At 40.8% G+C, this 16,303-nt stretch overlaps 1 protein-coding gene across 1 annotated transcript in view; it reads left to right on the forward strand.

Moving 5' to 3' along the window:
- The window catches only part of Senp7 (SUMO specific peptidase 7), a 126,250-nt gene that overhangs the window by 64,214 nt on the left and 45,733 nt on the right, over positions 1-16,303 (forward strand). The gene's annotated exons all lie outside the window — the stretch shown is intronic.

Here is a 16,303-nt window from a genome sequence, read left to right on the forward strand (position 1 = left end):
TAGGGTAAATGCAATATAACATTATTGCGTTTTGTCTGCAATGTTCCCACATCCCAGAGGTGAAACCACATCTGGCACCTACAGTGTGGGACATACTCAGCTGATGCATATCCCAGCTGGTAACCCGGGCAGACTCGAGTTAGAGCTCCAGATGAAACGAAGCCCATGGGCAACACCTGGCACTAGTTCCAAAGACCCAGGCCTTCCCACTCTAAGGACAGACACTGTCTTCTTCCCAACTATGTTTTCAGGCGTAGCTACTGCACTGAACCCCGTCTAAATCCAGACAGTCCAATGGACTATTAACAAAAACTCCTTCCAGGTTCCCAGCTCCGAAAAAAAGAAAAAGAAAAAAGAAAAAAAACAAAAAAACAAAAAACCCTCCTTCAATGCCTGCTGTTCGTTATTCCTTCTGACACTGCTGATATGGTGCCACCACGTTTCTATGCTATGTTTCTTTCCACTCTACTTTTAGGGTGTACAAAAAACACCCCTCTACCACCTGCCTTCTAGCAATACTAGCCAAGGAAAAACACGGAGAAAAAGGGACCTGCCTGCTAGAGCAGACAACCACAGCCACAGCCACAGCCATGGCATGGCAGAGCAGGCCCCTACCCTCCACCTAGGCAAAGTAGCCTGCCAAGCAAGGACAGTAGATAGGATCCTGCTAATGAAAATTGGAAAACAGCCAAAACCAACCAACCAAACAAATAAAAAACCACACCTCAAACCCTTAACCTAAAATTTTCACGCTCTTTATTTAAATGTTTATTTTTCTCCCTAACAGGAACACCTGAAACAATATTGGTGCGTTCTAAACCTTAATTGTCCTAAAATTTCTTTTAAACTTTAAAAATAATATTTAATATACTCCCATATGTCAAACCAACTACATTAATAACCATTATTTAATCCTTAATTAACAACCAATTTCCTTTTACAGACAAGCTGTTACTGCCTATCCCAGATACATAATTAACATATTTTCTTTCTCAACCAACTAAATCAGATGAATTTTCAGTTCTTCCCACGGCTTCCCTTTATATAACACAGGTAACTCCCCACAGGTAACTCCTGCCTTCCAGTACTAAATTCCTCAAATACCCTTGCTTTTTTCCTAGGACCATAACAACCGACCATGATGTGCTCCCAAGCAAACTGAGCATATACACTACCCACCCTGTGTAGACATCCCCCTGCTGGGGTTCTGCTCCCCTGTTGTGATTACTCTACAGGCCTATCTCTACAAAAGGGAGAGAGACAGTGCCACTGCCACAGTCCGATGGAGACTGACCAGCCATCTCTTCAGACCTGCCTGCGTCAATAAAGCTGCCTTTGTCCAGACACAGCATCTGACTAAAGAGTTCTGAGACACACAGTCATGGATATCCTTGGGACCTTCCAGTGACAGATAAACTCTTGCTAAAGCCAAATGGCTGCCACACTTGGGGAAATTTGCATGATAGTAAGGAAAACATTATGTTTATGTAGATAAATCAAATGTTGTTTAAAACTGGTTAATATCCTCACAGACTGTACAAACTCACTTTCAGTTTCAATGCACTGAACAAGTAATTGGTTCAATAACCCCTTGTCTTATTAGCTCCCACCCCTCCTTACCCCTCTGGCTTATGTTGTGTTTTAACTTGATGCTTACACCCCACCCCAACCGGAATTTTCACTACAAATAACATAAGAGACAGTTGTTCCAGTGACACCTCTCCTTTATAAAAAGAAAAGGAGGAGTGGTGGGGCAGTGGGCCTTACCAGGAAACTTGGTAAGGTGAAGAAGTTTGGAAGCCCAGGAACCTCTGAGAGGACAATAGGAGCTTCACCTGCTCCTGACCAGGTCCCTGTCACATGACCACACTCCCTACATAAGAACATGACCTATGGTCACATAGATCAGAATACAGTTCTCCATGCTAATGAGGTATCTAGAGGCCCTGAGGGTTTAGCCAATGAGCCTCTCTTTCCAGACATTCCTTCCTGCAAATGCTATTTAATCTCTGGTCCACACCAAGAACACTATGCACTTATTTTCCACAATGAACAATCAATAAACAGTTTGGAAACAAGGATTGTCTATTTCATCAAGAAGCACCCTGGGGAGCATGGAGGAAGCCTTTGTCTATAGAGCTTCACCATCTAAGTCTATTGCAGAAGGCCCCTCCACACTCTCAGACAATCACTGCTAAGCTAAGGACAATTGCTGATGAGCTAAACTGAAGTTTTCCCACCCCCACCAGCACCCCTGCCCCCACCCCTGCCCTGGCTTGTAGTCCTCAACCTACAGGCCTCCTCTGGTCCCAATTCCCCATGACCCAGCGGCATCTGGATGTCCAGGAATTTGGGAGCCCCAGCCTTGGGCTCCTCATTGTAGGCATTGTAGGTCCATGGACTCCCAACCCTTTGTTTCCAACTCCTCTGCATGGATTCCAGCGGCAACGGGGTGCCTGGGAGTCAGGGGACCCCAGCTTTGGTCTCCCACATCTTAGACTGCATTTTCCCACCCCAGTGGTATATGGGCACTTCCCTCAAGCCCATCGCCCAACGCAAACATAGGATAAATGCAGCCTGGTGTCTCCGAGTTTCACCTGCCCAAGCAGTGTTCCCACACCCCAGCAACGGGGCAACATGCAGGCCACACAAACACTGAATGAGACTTTAGTTACCTGCTTTACTATTCACACCTATTTATCTGGTATAATTGAAATCATTCCATTCCTCCCTTCTTTTCTCTTCCTGCATATTCTTCCACTCATCTGTCTGCTCATTTCTTTATGAATCTATCCATACACTCACCATTCAGCCATCATCTATTCATCCAGACATTCGTTCACCTGTCTGTCCATCCATCCATCCACCCATCCATCCATTTTCACGCACTATGTTTATACTAGGAAAACTGAATCTGGCATTTAGCGCTTTGCTAGATATACTGCTGACAAGGATGGTTTGTAAACAACTGTAGCTTACTGTACTACTTAAAAATAGATCTTAAGTCACTTGGTTTCAGGTACTAAGTGGAGGGTCTAGAACTAAGAAATAAGAAAAAAGGGTAGAAGGTGATCAATTAATAAGTTCTACCCAATTTGTTGAGAGAACTTTTGCTCTGTAGCTCAGCTGTGATCCTTTGCCTTCTTGCAAATGCTGTGCTTCCTTTGTGTGTATATCACCAAGTTTGACACCCAGATTTTTAAAAACTTTTTATTGATTCTTTGTGAATTCCACATCAAGAACCCTAATCCTACTTATCTTTAACCCTGTTCCTGCGGGTCCACCCTCTGCCCTTGCAACCTCCCCCAAAAAAGAAAAAAGAAAACAACAACACCCCCAAAACAAACAAAAAATATTGTCATGGAAGCTGTAGTGTGTCACAGTACACCCTTTTGTCCATACATCTTTCCTTGCAAATGCTCATTGCAGAGACTCATTGGTTTGGTTTGAGGCCTCTGGCTTCTGTTACACTATCAACCCTGATCCTCACCAGGACTCCTCTTGGATATCCTGTTGTTACCCTGTGTCATGGAGATCCTGCAAGTTTCAGATGTGTAGGACTAGCCCTTTTAGTGCATCCAGTAGTTCTTAGATGGGGTAGATGTTGGGTGGGCCAACTCATAGCTCTGGATCTGGGCTTAGGAGGAGCTGAGTTGGTCAGTCTGCCAGCCCTCCTGCACAGCACCACCAGGGTAAACTCTCCAGCACTGACCCAGGTAGCTTGCCAAGTACGGCAGCTGACAAGGGGCAGGGTCAGCTCCTACTCTCGTGCCCTTGGGTCTGATGTCTTAGGGTTTAATTGATGTGAAGAGGCGCCATGACCAAGACAACTCTTATAAAGGCAAACATTTAATTGAGGCTGGCTTGCAGTTTCAGAGGTTCAGTCCATTGTCAGCATGGCAGGAAGCATGACAGCCTGTAGGTAGACATGTTGCTAGAGAGGGAGCCCAGAGTTCTACATCTTAATTCAAAAGCTCAAGAGAGGACTCTCTTCAGGCTGCTGGGAAGCCACTCTCTTCTGCATGGCCTTTGGTGGTAATGTGGGCCTGGGACATCAACACAGACTCTGGCTGTGATAGTGATAGGACCATGGACCCCGATGTGGCCCCTGGCAACATCACAAGCCCAGGTGGCAGTGCAGGCCACTCAGACATCCACATGTCTCTTGTGGCATCCCAGACCACAGACACATGCTTGGCCTTTGGTGGCAATGCCAGCCACAGGTATCAGTACAGACCTCTCAGGCAGCAGGAACATGGACCCAGACATGGTCCTTGGGTAAGACCTCACCATGGCCTCCTCATACCTGCCTGTTCTTACCACCATTGAGTCTCCAGTTCCACCTTTATCTATAGTATATGGGCCTCTCTGCTTCATGTTCTCTCCCACCTCTCCACTGTGTACACCAACCTTCCCATTTTCCCATCACATATTCGCCCAGATAACGTGGCACCTGAAGCACACTTTTGGGTGTCTTTCTTCCGGCTACTCCAGGATGGCCTGGCTTGGGCGGGCATTTGAGTGAGTTTCTGCCAGCATCCCCAGGCCACAGGGACCAGAGTGGGCACTTGAGCATCTTTCTCTGGGCCACCCCAGGCCAATGGGATTCAGATGGACCGGCTTCTAGATTTTTCTAGAATGTTTATTCATTTGCTAAATACCAGTCAAATTTATTTTCTGCTTTCAGTCTGTAGAATTTCGAGCTTTTTTTTAGTTCAGTGACAATTCGTTCTGTTCTTAATGTCCCCAGCTCCCCAACTGTCTTCTTCAAGTTTGTATTTTCACTGTAAATCTTATACTGATGGTTCCCCTCTTGTAAAGGTTTGTAACAAATTTCTTAACATTTCTAACAAGTAGTATCTTTTAAAACTTTTTATTTCTTATAGACTTCTGAAATTTTCATATCTGTGTTCAGATTCATGAAGTATCAAAGATAATTTATGTAATCAGGTTTCTGTTCTACTCCTTTCTGATTTTGTGACAATAGTCTGGCAAAAAGCCATTTATGGGAAAATGTTTTAGTTTACTTCATAATTCCAGGTTATAGGAGCTTGAAGGAGCTTGTTACACCATATCCACAGCCAAGATGAAAGAGAAGTAAATGCATGTATGTTCATGCCTGCTTGCTTATGTTGGGGAACACAAGCATATTCATACAGAGCTCAAGACTTTCTGCCTGTGTGTAACTGCCTATAGCAATTAAGACATCAGCCACAGATATGCTCACAGGCTGACGGAGAGTACAGTCCTTCATGGAGACACTGTTCCCATGCGATTCTAGCTTCTGTCAGGTTTCCTTCTTCAAACAAATGCCAGGATTGGGCTTGAGAGGACAGTCAGCATTTAGCACATCAGCTGCTTTTCTGGCAGACCTGGGTTCAGTTCCCAGCACCCACACGATAGTCCGCAGCCATTCATAACTCTAGTTTCCAGGGATCAGATGTCCTCTTACAACCTTTGTGAATACCAGGCACTCAACCAGCACACATACAAATATACAGGCAAAACGCTTAGACTCATAAAAGAAATATAACTAAAAATTAATTTAAAAGAATTTTAGTGTTATTGTCCAGGCAATAGATTTGATATATAATTAGAGATTTAAGAAATGCATTTTTCGGGGGCTGGAGAGATGGCTAAGAGGTTAAGAGCACTGACAGTTCTTCCAGAGTTCCTAAGTTCAATTTCCAGCAACCAACCACATGATGGGGCACCATTTATAAAGGAGTCTGATGCCCTCTTCTGACATGCAGGTGAACATGCAGATAAAGCACTCCTCCATTAAAATAAATACATAAATTAAAAAATATGTAATATAAACATGTTATAATTTAAGCACTTTTTGTGGAAATTTATGATGTTCTTTTTCTATAGAATATAAATTACATTGGAATGCATTTATATAATTAAGAAAATAGCTCTGTGAGAGGCTTAGGAAACTATCTGTCATAATCTGCTTTTCAGGCCTCGCACCAAATATGAAATAATGATAAGTATGAATTTCTGTTTGTTTCTAAGATCTATTCAGTGAAAACTCTCTCTTCTAGTTCCTTAAAAGTTGTTGTGACATTTCTGGGTATCTTTGATGTGCCCTCTGAAAATCTATTTGTTTTCAGATGTCCTTAGTTCTTATGTTTGGAATAAGCATAAACATTGTAGCTAGATCTAAATTCAGTTTTCATCTTCGTTGCTAACACACTGAGTTACCCTGGCAAGTTCATTGTATCTTTTTTTTAAATTGGATATTTTGTTTATATACATTTTAGGTGTTATCACCCTTCCTGGTTTCCCCTCCAAAACCCCCATTCCAGCCCCTTCTCCTTGCCTCCACAAGGGTGCTCCCCCACCTACCCTCTCCCACTCCACTGCTCTATCATTCCCCTATGCTGGGTCATCAAACCATCGCAGGACACACGAGCCTCCCCTTCCAGTGATGCTGGATAAAGCCATCCTCTGCTACATATGCATCTGAAGCCATGGGTCCTTACATGTTTATTCAGTGTTTGATGGTTTAGTCCCTGGGACTTCTGGGGGGCCTGGTTGGTTGACATTGTTGTTCTTCCTATGGGGTTGCAAACCCCTTCAGCTCCTTCAGTTCTTCCCCTAACTCCTCCTCCATTGGAGTTACCATGTTCAGTCCGATGGTGAGCTGCAAGCATCCTCATCTGTATTGGTAAGGCTCTGACAGAGCCTCTCAGGAGACATCCATAACAGGCTCCTGTCAGCAAGCACTTGTTGGCATCAGCAATAGTGACTGGATTTGGTGGCTGTATATGGGATGGATTCCCAGATGGGGCAGTCTCTGGATGGCCTTTCCTTCAGTCTCTATTCCACTCTTTGTCCCTGTATTTCCTTTAGATAGGAGCAGTTCTGGGTTAAAATTTTGTGAAATGTGGGTAGCCCCATTCCTCAACTAGGGGCCATGCGTAACCTCTGAATATGGTCTCTACAAGTTCTCTGTCCCCTTTGTTGGGCATTCAGCTAATGTCATCCCCATTGGGTCTGGGGAGTCTTTTGCTTTTCTGGCACCTGAGACTTTTCTGGTGGCCACCCCCAGTTCCCATCCCTCTGTTCATTGCTACTCACTTCTGTTCAATTTCCTGACCCTTTGTACATTTCACTCATCTCCTCCCACACCTAGTACTGACCCCCTTTTTCCTTTTCCCCCTCTCTCTTCCTCCCAAGTCCCTCCCATCTTCAACCTCCTGTGAGTATTTTGTTCCCCCCTTCTAAGTAGGACTGAAGCATCCACACTTTGGTCTTCATTTTCTTTGAGCTTCGTATGGTCTGTGAGTTGTATCATGGGTATTCTGCTTTTATCTTAATATTCACACATCAGTGAGTGCATACCATGTGTGTTCCTTTGTGACTGGGTTACCTCACTCAGGATGATAGTTTCAAGTTCCATCATTTGCCAAAGAATTTCATGAAGTCATTGTTTTTAATAGCTGAGTAGTACTCCATTGTGTACCACATTTTCTGTATCCGTTCCTCTGTTGAGGGACATTTGGGTTGTCAGCTTCTAGCTATTATAAATCAGGCTGCTATGAGCATAGTGGAGCATGTGCCCTTGTTATGTGTTGGAGCACCTTTTGGGTATATGCCCAGGAGTGGTATAGCTGGGTGCTCAGGTGGTACTATGTGCAATTTTCTGAGGAACCTCCAGACTGATTTCCAGAGTGGTTGTACCAGATTGCATTCCCACCAGTAATGGAGAAGTGTTCCTCCTTCTCTACATCTGCACTTTAGATCAAGTGACCATATAGGTGTGTGGGTTCATTTTTGGGTCTGCAATTCTGTTCCATTCTACTTGCCTATCTTTGTACCATTATCATGCAGTTTTTAATCACTATTGCTCTATAGTATAGTTTGAGGTCCGGGATAGTGATTCCCCCAGAAGTTCTTTTGTTGTTGAGAATAGTTTTTGCTATCCTGGCTTTTTTGTTATTCCAAATGAATTTGAGATTTGCTCTTTCTAACTCTAGAAGAACTGAGTGGGAATTTTGATGGGGATTGCATTGAATCTGTAGATTGCTTTTGGTAAGATGGCCTATTTTACTCTATTAATCCTACCAATCCATGAGCATGGGAGATCTTTCCATCTTCTGAAGTCTTCTTTGATTTCTTTCTTCAGGGATTTGAAGTTATTGTCATACAAATCTTTCACTTGCTTGATTAGAGTCACACCAAGATATTTTATATTATTTGGGACTATTGTGAAGGGTGTCATTTCCCTAATTTCTTTCTCAGCCTGTTTATCCTTTGGTTAGAGGAAGGCTACTGATTTGTTAGAATTAATTTTTATCCAGCCATTTTGCTGAAGTTGCTTATTAGCTGAAGGAGTTCTCTGGTGGAATTTTAGGGGTTGCTTATGTATGCTATCATATCATCTGCAAATAGTGATATTTTGACTTCTTCCTTTCCAATTTGTATCCCTTTGACCTCCTTTTGTTGTCTGATTGCTCTGGCTAGGACTTTGAGTACTATATTGAATAGGTAGGGAGAGATTAGGCTGCTTTGTCTTGTCCCTGATTTTAATGGGATTGCTTTGAGTTTCTCTCCATTTAGTTTCATGTTGGCTATTGGTTTGCTGTATATTGCTTTTATTATATTTACATATGAACCTTGAGTTCCTGATCTCTCCAATACCTTTAGGATGAATGGGTGTTGGATTTTTGTCAAAGGCTTTTTTGGCATCCGGCGAGATGATCATGTGTTTTTTTTCCTTTGAGTTTGTTTATATGGATTATGTTGATGGTTTCCATATATTGAACCATTCCTGCATTCCTGGGATGAAACCCATTTGATCATGGTGGATGATCGTTTTGATGTGTTCTTTGATTCGGTTTGTGAGAATTTTATTTTTGCATTGTTATTCATAAGGGAAATTGGTCTGTAGTTCTCTTTGTTGTGTCTTTGTGTGGTTTAGCTATCAGTATAACTATGGCTTCATAGAAAGAGTTGGATAGTGTTTCTTCTGTTTCTATTTTATGGAATAGTTTGAGAAGTATTGGAATTAGATCTTCTTTGAGGGTCTGATAGAATTCTGCACTAAAACCATCATGCACTGGGCTTTTTGGGGTTGAGAGACTTCTAATGACTGCTTCTATTTCCTTGGGAGTTATGGGACTGTTTAGATGGTTTATGTGATCCTGATTTAACTTTGGTACATGATATCTGACAATCATCCCTTTCATCCAGGTTTTTCAGTTTTGTTGAGTACAGACTTTTGTAGTAGGATCTGATTATTTTTCGAATTTTCTCAGTTTCTGTTATGTCTTCCATTTAATTCCTGATTTTGTTAATTTGGATACTGTCTTTCTGCCCTCTAGTTAGGCTGGCTGAGGGTTTATCTATCTTGATGATATTTGATTTTCTCCAAGAACCAGCTCCTAGTTTTGTTGATTCTTTGTATTGTTCTTTTTGTTTCTACTTGGTTGATTTCAGCCCTAAGTTTGATTATTTCCTGCTCTCTACTCCTCTTGGGTGTATTTGCTTCTTTTTGTTCTATAGCTTTTAGGTGTGCTGTCAAGCTATTAGTGTATGCTCTCTCCAAATTTTTTTATGGAGGAACTCAGAGCTGTTTTCCTCTTATCACTGCTTTCATAGTGTCCCATAAGATTGGGTATGTGGTGCCTTCATTTTTATTAAATTCTAAAAAGTCTTTAATTTCCTTATTTCTTCCTTGACCAAGTTATCATTGAGTAACGTGTTGTTCAACTTTCATGTTGTTGCTATTTTCTGTTGTTTTTGTTGCTATTGAAGACCAGCCTTAGTCCATGGTGGTGTGATAGAATACCTGTGATTTATTCAATGTTCTTGTATCTGTTGAGGTTTGTTTTGTGTATATGGTTGATTTTTAAGAAAGTACCAGATGCTGAGAAGAAGGTATAATTTTTTGTTTTAGGGTGAAATGTTCTGTTAAATATCTGTTAAATCCATTTGGTCTGTAACTTCTTTTAGTTTTACTGTGTCTCTGTTTAGTTTCTGGTTCTATGATCTGTCCATTGGTGAGAGTGGGGTGTTTAAATCTCTTAATATTATTGTGGGAGGTTCAATGTGTGCTTTGAGGTTTTTTTTTTTGTTGTTGTTGTTTCTTTTTGAGTAATGTTTCTTTTACAAATGTGGATGCCCTTGCATTTGGGGCATAGACGTTCAGAATTGAGAGTTCATCTTGGTGGATTTTCCTTTGATGAGTATGTAGTATCCTTTCCTGTCTTTTTTGATAACTTTTGGTTGAAAGTCTATTTTTGTTGGATATTAGAATGGCTACTCCAGATTGTTTCTTGGGACCATTTTCTTGGAAAAAAATTTCCCATCCTTTTACTTTGAGGTAATGTTTGTCTTTGACTCTGAGGTGTGTTTCCTGTATGCAGCAAAATGCTGGATCCTGTTCATGTATCCAGTCTGTTAGCCTATGTCTTTTTATTGGGCATTTGAGTCCATTGATGTTGAGAGATATTAGGGACCAATGTTTGTTGCTTCCTGTTATTTTTATTGTTAGAGGCAGAATTATGTTTGTGTGTTTCTCTTCTTTTGGGTTTGTTGTGAAAAAGATTAATTTTTTGCTTTTTCTTGGTGTAGTTTCCCTCCTTGTGTTGGAGTTTTCCTTCTATTATCCTCTGTAGGGCTGGGTTTGTGGGAAGATTTTGTTTAAATTTGGTTTTGTCTTGAAATACCTTAGTTTCTCCATCTATGGTAATTGCGAGTGTTGCTGGGTATAGTAGCCTGGACTTGCATTTGTGTTCTCTTAGGGTCTGTATGACATCTGCCCAGGATCTTCTGGTTTTTAGAGTTTCTGTTGAGAAATCTGGTCTAATTCTGATAGGTCTGCCTTTATATGTTATTTGACAGTTTTCTTTTACTGCTTTCAATATTCTTTCTTTCTTTTTCTTTTTTTGCATTTGGTGTTTTAATTAGTATATGATGAGAGGAATTTCTTTTCTGATCCCATCTGTTTGGAGTTCTGTAGGTTTCTTGTATGTTTATGGGCATTTATTTCATTATGTTAGGGAAGTTTTCTTCTATAATTTTGTTGACGATATTTACTGGTCCTTTGAGTTGGGAATCTTCACTCTCTTCTATACCTATTATTCTCAGGTTTGATCTTCTCATTGTGTCCTGGATTTCTTGAATGTTTTGAGATGGGAGCTTTTCGCTTTTTGTATTTTCCTTGACTATTGTGTTGATATCTACTATGGCATCTTTTATTGCTGAGATTCTCTCCTCTATTTCTTGCATTCTGTTGATGATGCTTACGTCTGTGACTCCTGTTCTCTTTCCTAGGTTTTCCATCTGCAGGGCTGTCTCCCTTTGTGTTTTCTTTAATGTTTCTATATCCAATTTTAGATCCTGGACAGTTTTGTTCAGTTCCTTCCCCTTTTTGATTGTGTCGTCCTGTATTTCTTTAAGGGATTATGTGTTTCCTCTTTTAGGGCTTCTACTTGTTTTCTTGTGTTCTCTTGTATTCATTTAAGGGAGTTTTTTTTTATGTCCTTCTTAAAGTCCTCTATCTTCTTCATGAAAAGAATATTTAGATCTGAATCTTGCTTTATAGGTGTGTTGGGTTGTTTAGGACTTGCCATGGTGGGAGAACTGTGTTCTGATGTTGCCAAGTCAAATTGGTTTCTCCTCCTCATATTCTTATGCTTGCCTCTCACCATCTGGTTATCTGGTGTTATCTGGCCTCCCTGTTTCTGACTGGAGCCTGTGCTTGCTGTGATCCTGTGATCCTGCGACTCTGTGATCCTGGATGTGTCAGAATACCTGGGGAGTTGAGCTACAACTGAGGTGTGGTTCAGATCTAGAGCGGAGATTGTGCTCCTGGCACAGGTCGAATCTGAAAGAGCAAGGGCCTATGGCTGGGCGGGGACTCTGCGTCCAGGGGTCACAGGTCCTGGTACGATGGGTATTGGGGCGGGGTTTGGGGGTCTCACCTGTGATCCTGGATGTCAGAATACCTGGGGAGTTAGGCTGCAACTGGGGTGTGGGCTGTGTGGGTTCGGATCCAGAGATGAGGCTCTGCTCTCAGCACAGGTGGAAACTGGAAGGTGCCTTGTTGTCTCTGTAAAACAGGGATAAGAGTGTATGTCCTTTTGGACTGATGTTTAGATTTGAGTAAAATCCGTAATCCAATGCTTGTTTATAAATAGTAACATTATTATTTCTTATTACTGCCAATAAAACAAATTTTATTAAAGGTTATTGCAGTAGTTGATGCTACTGAAGGCTTCTGTCTTGAAAATGCCAGAATGATCTGAGACCACTCTTGCCCACTACACTGTGGCCAAAGCGTTTGTCAGAGCTTGATCAGCCTCACCATTTAGTTTAAGGAGTTCAGAGCTCTACTGATGAAAATGTAGTTCTCTCTTTTCTTTAAACTGGTCATTTTTAAAGGAGAATTCAGAATACCTAGTGGAAATATGTAGATTCATAGCTATACCATCACGTTAGTAGACATGTCCCAATATAACTGGAATATAACTGAACACAGAGTAGATTGGCATCTGTTGTAACCACCCTTACCCACTTCAAAAGCACAATGGTATATAGAAATTATTTAGAGTTTCTCAGAGACAGACTGTCCGTTACCTGTTGTTGTTCTTATTCTCTTATTTTAGAGAATGTGGAACATGCCAACACTTATTATATATAACACCAAGTACAAACTCTGAGAGTAGATTATGCAGGGTGTAACCATAGAAACTGATGTTTCCTCTGCAAACTTCACACTTGTACACTTGATAAGAGCGAATACTATGTGAAGATTACAAGCTCTGTGTTAACCTTATTCTGCCAAGAGCTGTCATGACTCCCTGTTACAGATAATCAGAATAGAGTGGTTTGGGAAACAAAGTTTTCATTTACATCAGAAATCAAGAATTGATAGAAAATATCAGGGTTGAATAGAAAACTTAAATGATTTCCTTCAGGTAGAATATTTGCTTATTCAACATGGCAGTGTTCATTATCATAACATATAAACCTTAATTATTATAATTTAAATTAATCATGAAATAATTTTAAACCAAGACCTATTCTAGATACACATTGTTCTTTCCTTTTTAGTTTTTGTGAGAATTTCATATATGAGCACTGTATTTATAATTCTATGCCCATCCCACTTCTGTTTTTCCCAATTCCCTTTTCCAGTTTTCCTCAAATTCATGGCCTCTTTCTCTTTAGTTATTACTGTTTTGTTTATCTATGCATACATACAGACATGTATATATAAGTGCAACTTGCTGAGTCCATTAGTGTCTCTTTTATATGTTTAGGACTGGTGATAAGCGTAACCTATTGATTGGAGTTCATCCCTGGAAAATATTAAATCTCTTTCTCTAGGCAGCCATTGCTTGTTTTAGCTCTTCATCTGGGAAAGGACCTTGTGAGGTTTTCCCGTCCCCCTTAGCATGTATACGGTGGTGTCACTGTTCAGGTTAGCTTAGGGAGCCCTGTTGTTGAGATGTCACGGGTGCCGCTGATGCAGCCTCTCTCCTTTCTTCTGTGATGTCCTTGAGTCTTAGGTGTAGGGGTCGTGATGTGGATGCGTCAGTGGGATCCCATGCTCTGTTCTCTGTTCTTTCAACTGTTTTGTCTTTCTATAATGGACTCTTACCTGCTGCAAAAAAGATTTTTGATGAGAAATGAGAACTACATTCATATGAAGTTATTAGGATAAATTATTAGAATGCACTTAAACTTTATTCTGGTTTAGGAAAGTGTTAGCAGCAGATTCTCCCCTAGGGTCCATGGCCTCACCAGCCACGGGTAACTTTTTCGGTTTGTAGCTATGGGTGTGAATTCCTCCTACTGACTGAGTCTTAAGCCCAGTTAGGTGGCTGCTGTTTACACCCACGACGTAACCACCATTGTACCCTTGGGGAAATCATGCCATGCGGTCACCTATGGTTCACAGGTTACATCTGGGAGGACTGTTGCTTTCCCCCTTGGCAGTTTGCACAGAACCTTCAGATACTATGAGACCTGGTTTTCAGGGAGGAGGAGGCTTTCAGGCCATATCCAGCTGGATTTCTCCAAGTCGTGTGTCTCAAGTGTGTGGTGTCTTCAGCAGCAGGGTCTTCCCTTCAAGTTCTGGAAGGCAGCCAAGGGCAGCTGACCGTAGCTGGTATTGTCTTGGGAGTCTCCTGGTGGTTCTGACTCATCTGGCTTTGTACTACCTATGTTCTCGGGGATGGAGTTTTGTAGTGACGCCTTTGTAGTGACGCCATCACCTTTTAGACTTTTCTTTGATAGAAAAGGTTTTTATAACTAATCAGATTTCATTATTGGTCTAAACAGGTTTAATTCTTCATAAATAAGTCTTGGGAGTTAGTATATGTTTAGGAGTTTATAATTTTTTTCCCAGAGTTTTCTGATTTGGGCCATATAATTTGTAATATTCTTATGATTTTCTTTAGAGTTATCTGTTGTAGTATCTCCATTTTTCTAATTTTCAACTGTCTTAGTTTTTCTAATGGCACTTAACAACTCACCTATTACCTTTTCAAATGACCAACTTTTAGTTTTGTTCATCTTTTGCACTGTTATCCTGGATTATGTTTCTGTTGAAATCTTTACTGTTTTTCTTTCTGTTATTATTGTTCTTTTTCGAAATTAAGGCATAACATTAAATCATTTACTTAATGAGCTTTAAAAATTAATTACTAGCATATAAAATGATCACCTTTGTTTTGACATGTTTTAAAGATTAAAGTGTGTGTGTGTGTGTGTGTGTGTGTGTGTGTGTGTGTGTGCACATACATGTGTACAAGTGAGTACTGGTGCCCTGGAGTTAACGGTGGTGGTAAGCTGCCCAACCCCAATGAACTCTGGTGCTCTGGAGGACTGAACTTGGATCCTCCTCAAGAGCAAGTATGTCCTCTTAGCCACTTGTCTAGCTTTTACTGCGGCGTTTTACACACATATATCATTATGCTTTGATAGGTTTGCTCTTTGGCCAGTTCCCTTCGTCCTTCAGATATGTCTACTACTGTCATGTCACATGTATGTTATACACTCTCATCCCGCCATACCCCTCCTCCTGTACTGTACCCGTTGTGTATATCCAAATTTAAATCAAGATTCTTCATCTGAAAGAAAACATACACTCTTCATCTCTCTGTGTCTGGCTTATGTCACTTAGCACTTAGCTGCATTGCTAGAATTTTTATTATTCTTCACAGCTGAATAGAATTCTATTGTGTTTACTTGCAACGTTCTCTGCATGCATCAGCCTGCCACTGGAGTTTCAGGCTTCTTCCAAACCCCAGCTTTTGAGACCAGTGTAGTGCTACACCTGTGTGTGTGCTGGGGACCCGCACTCAGGTGCTGCTCTCCCACATCCCTCCAACCCTGGAGCCACCTCCAGCTCCTCTCTTCACGCAGGGATTATTTGTATTTAAAACTCAGGGGGATAGGGGATGGGATAGGGAGGTTCCAGAGGGGAAAGTGGAAAAGGAGATAGCATTTGAAATGTAAATAAAGAAAATACCCAATAAAAGAAAAGAAAAAAATTCTGCTCCAGTATTTTTTTTCCATTTCATTACTTTTTACTTCATTTCAATTTTTAAAGTTTTGTTATTGTGTCTAGTGGTATTTTGTTGAGAACTTAAAAAAAAAAAATCCAGCAAAATACCATATAGTGTTACTTACATGGTTTAAACCTTAAATTTCATGACTGAGACTTGAAAGCTGACTACAATGAATAGACTTAGTGTCAACAGTTTTTTGTAAGTGAAATTGTCTTATTTTGAGTATTTGAGATTTTAGTTTCTAATTTATAAGTAAAACACACTATATAAAGTAAATATAAAGGGTTCAGTGGTGTAATCATAGGAGTGAGTGACCGATCCTTTTATTATGACACTACTTTGGTATTATTTGGTTACTATAACTTTTAAGTTTACAATTCATTTCTTACATTCTGATCATTTTAGTTCTAGGTTATTGTTACGCATCTTTGTTGTTACTGTCACTTATTTGATTTACCTCAGTTGTAAATCTCTTGCATTTTAACATTGTAACTGCTCAAATGTATGTCTTCATGTATAGAGAATAGTATTACATTACACGTACTGAGATTTAACTAATATATTGTTGTGGGATGATGTCACGGATGAGGAGCAGGTACAGGATAGAAGGAGGCCTGTCATTGGAGGAGAAGGAAGGATGGGCGGGAGAAAAGTTTGAAGGAAGAGGAGGAGACTGGAACAGAAAGGAGGAAGAGACAGGAGGGAGAGGGAGAGAAGCCATGGCAGGACAATATGGCGGGTGATGTTAAGATTCCACACTGTACCTTTAC

This window comes from Rattus rattus, chromosome 4 (genome assembly GCF_011064425.1).
Source record: "Rattus rattus isolate New Zealand chromosome 4, Rrattus_CSIRO_v1, whole genome shotgun sequence".
Classification (NCBI taxonomy): domain Eukaryota; kingdom Metazoa; phylum Chordata; class Mammalia; order Rodentia; family Muridae; genus Rattus; species Rattus rattus.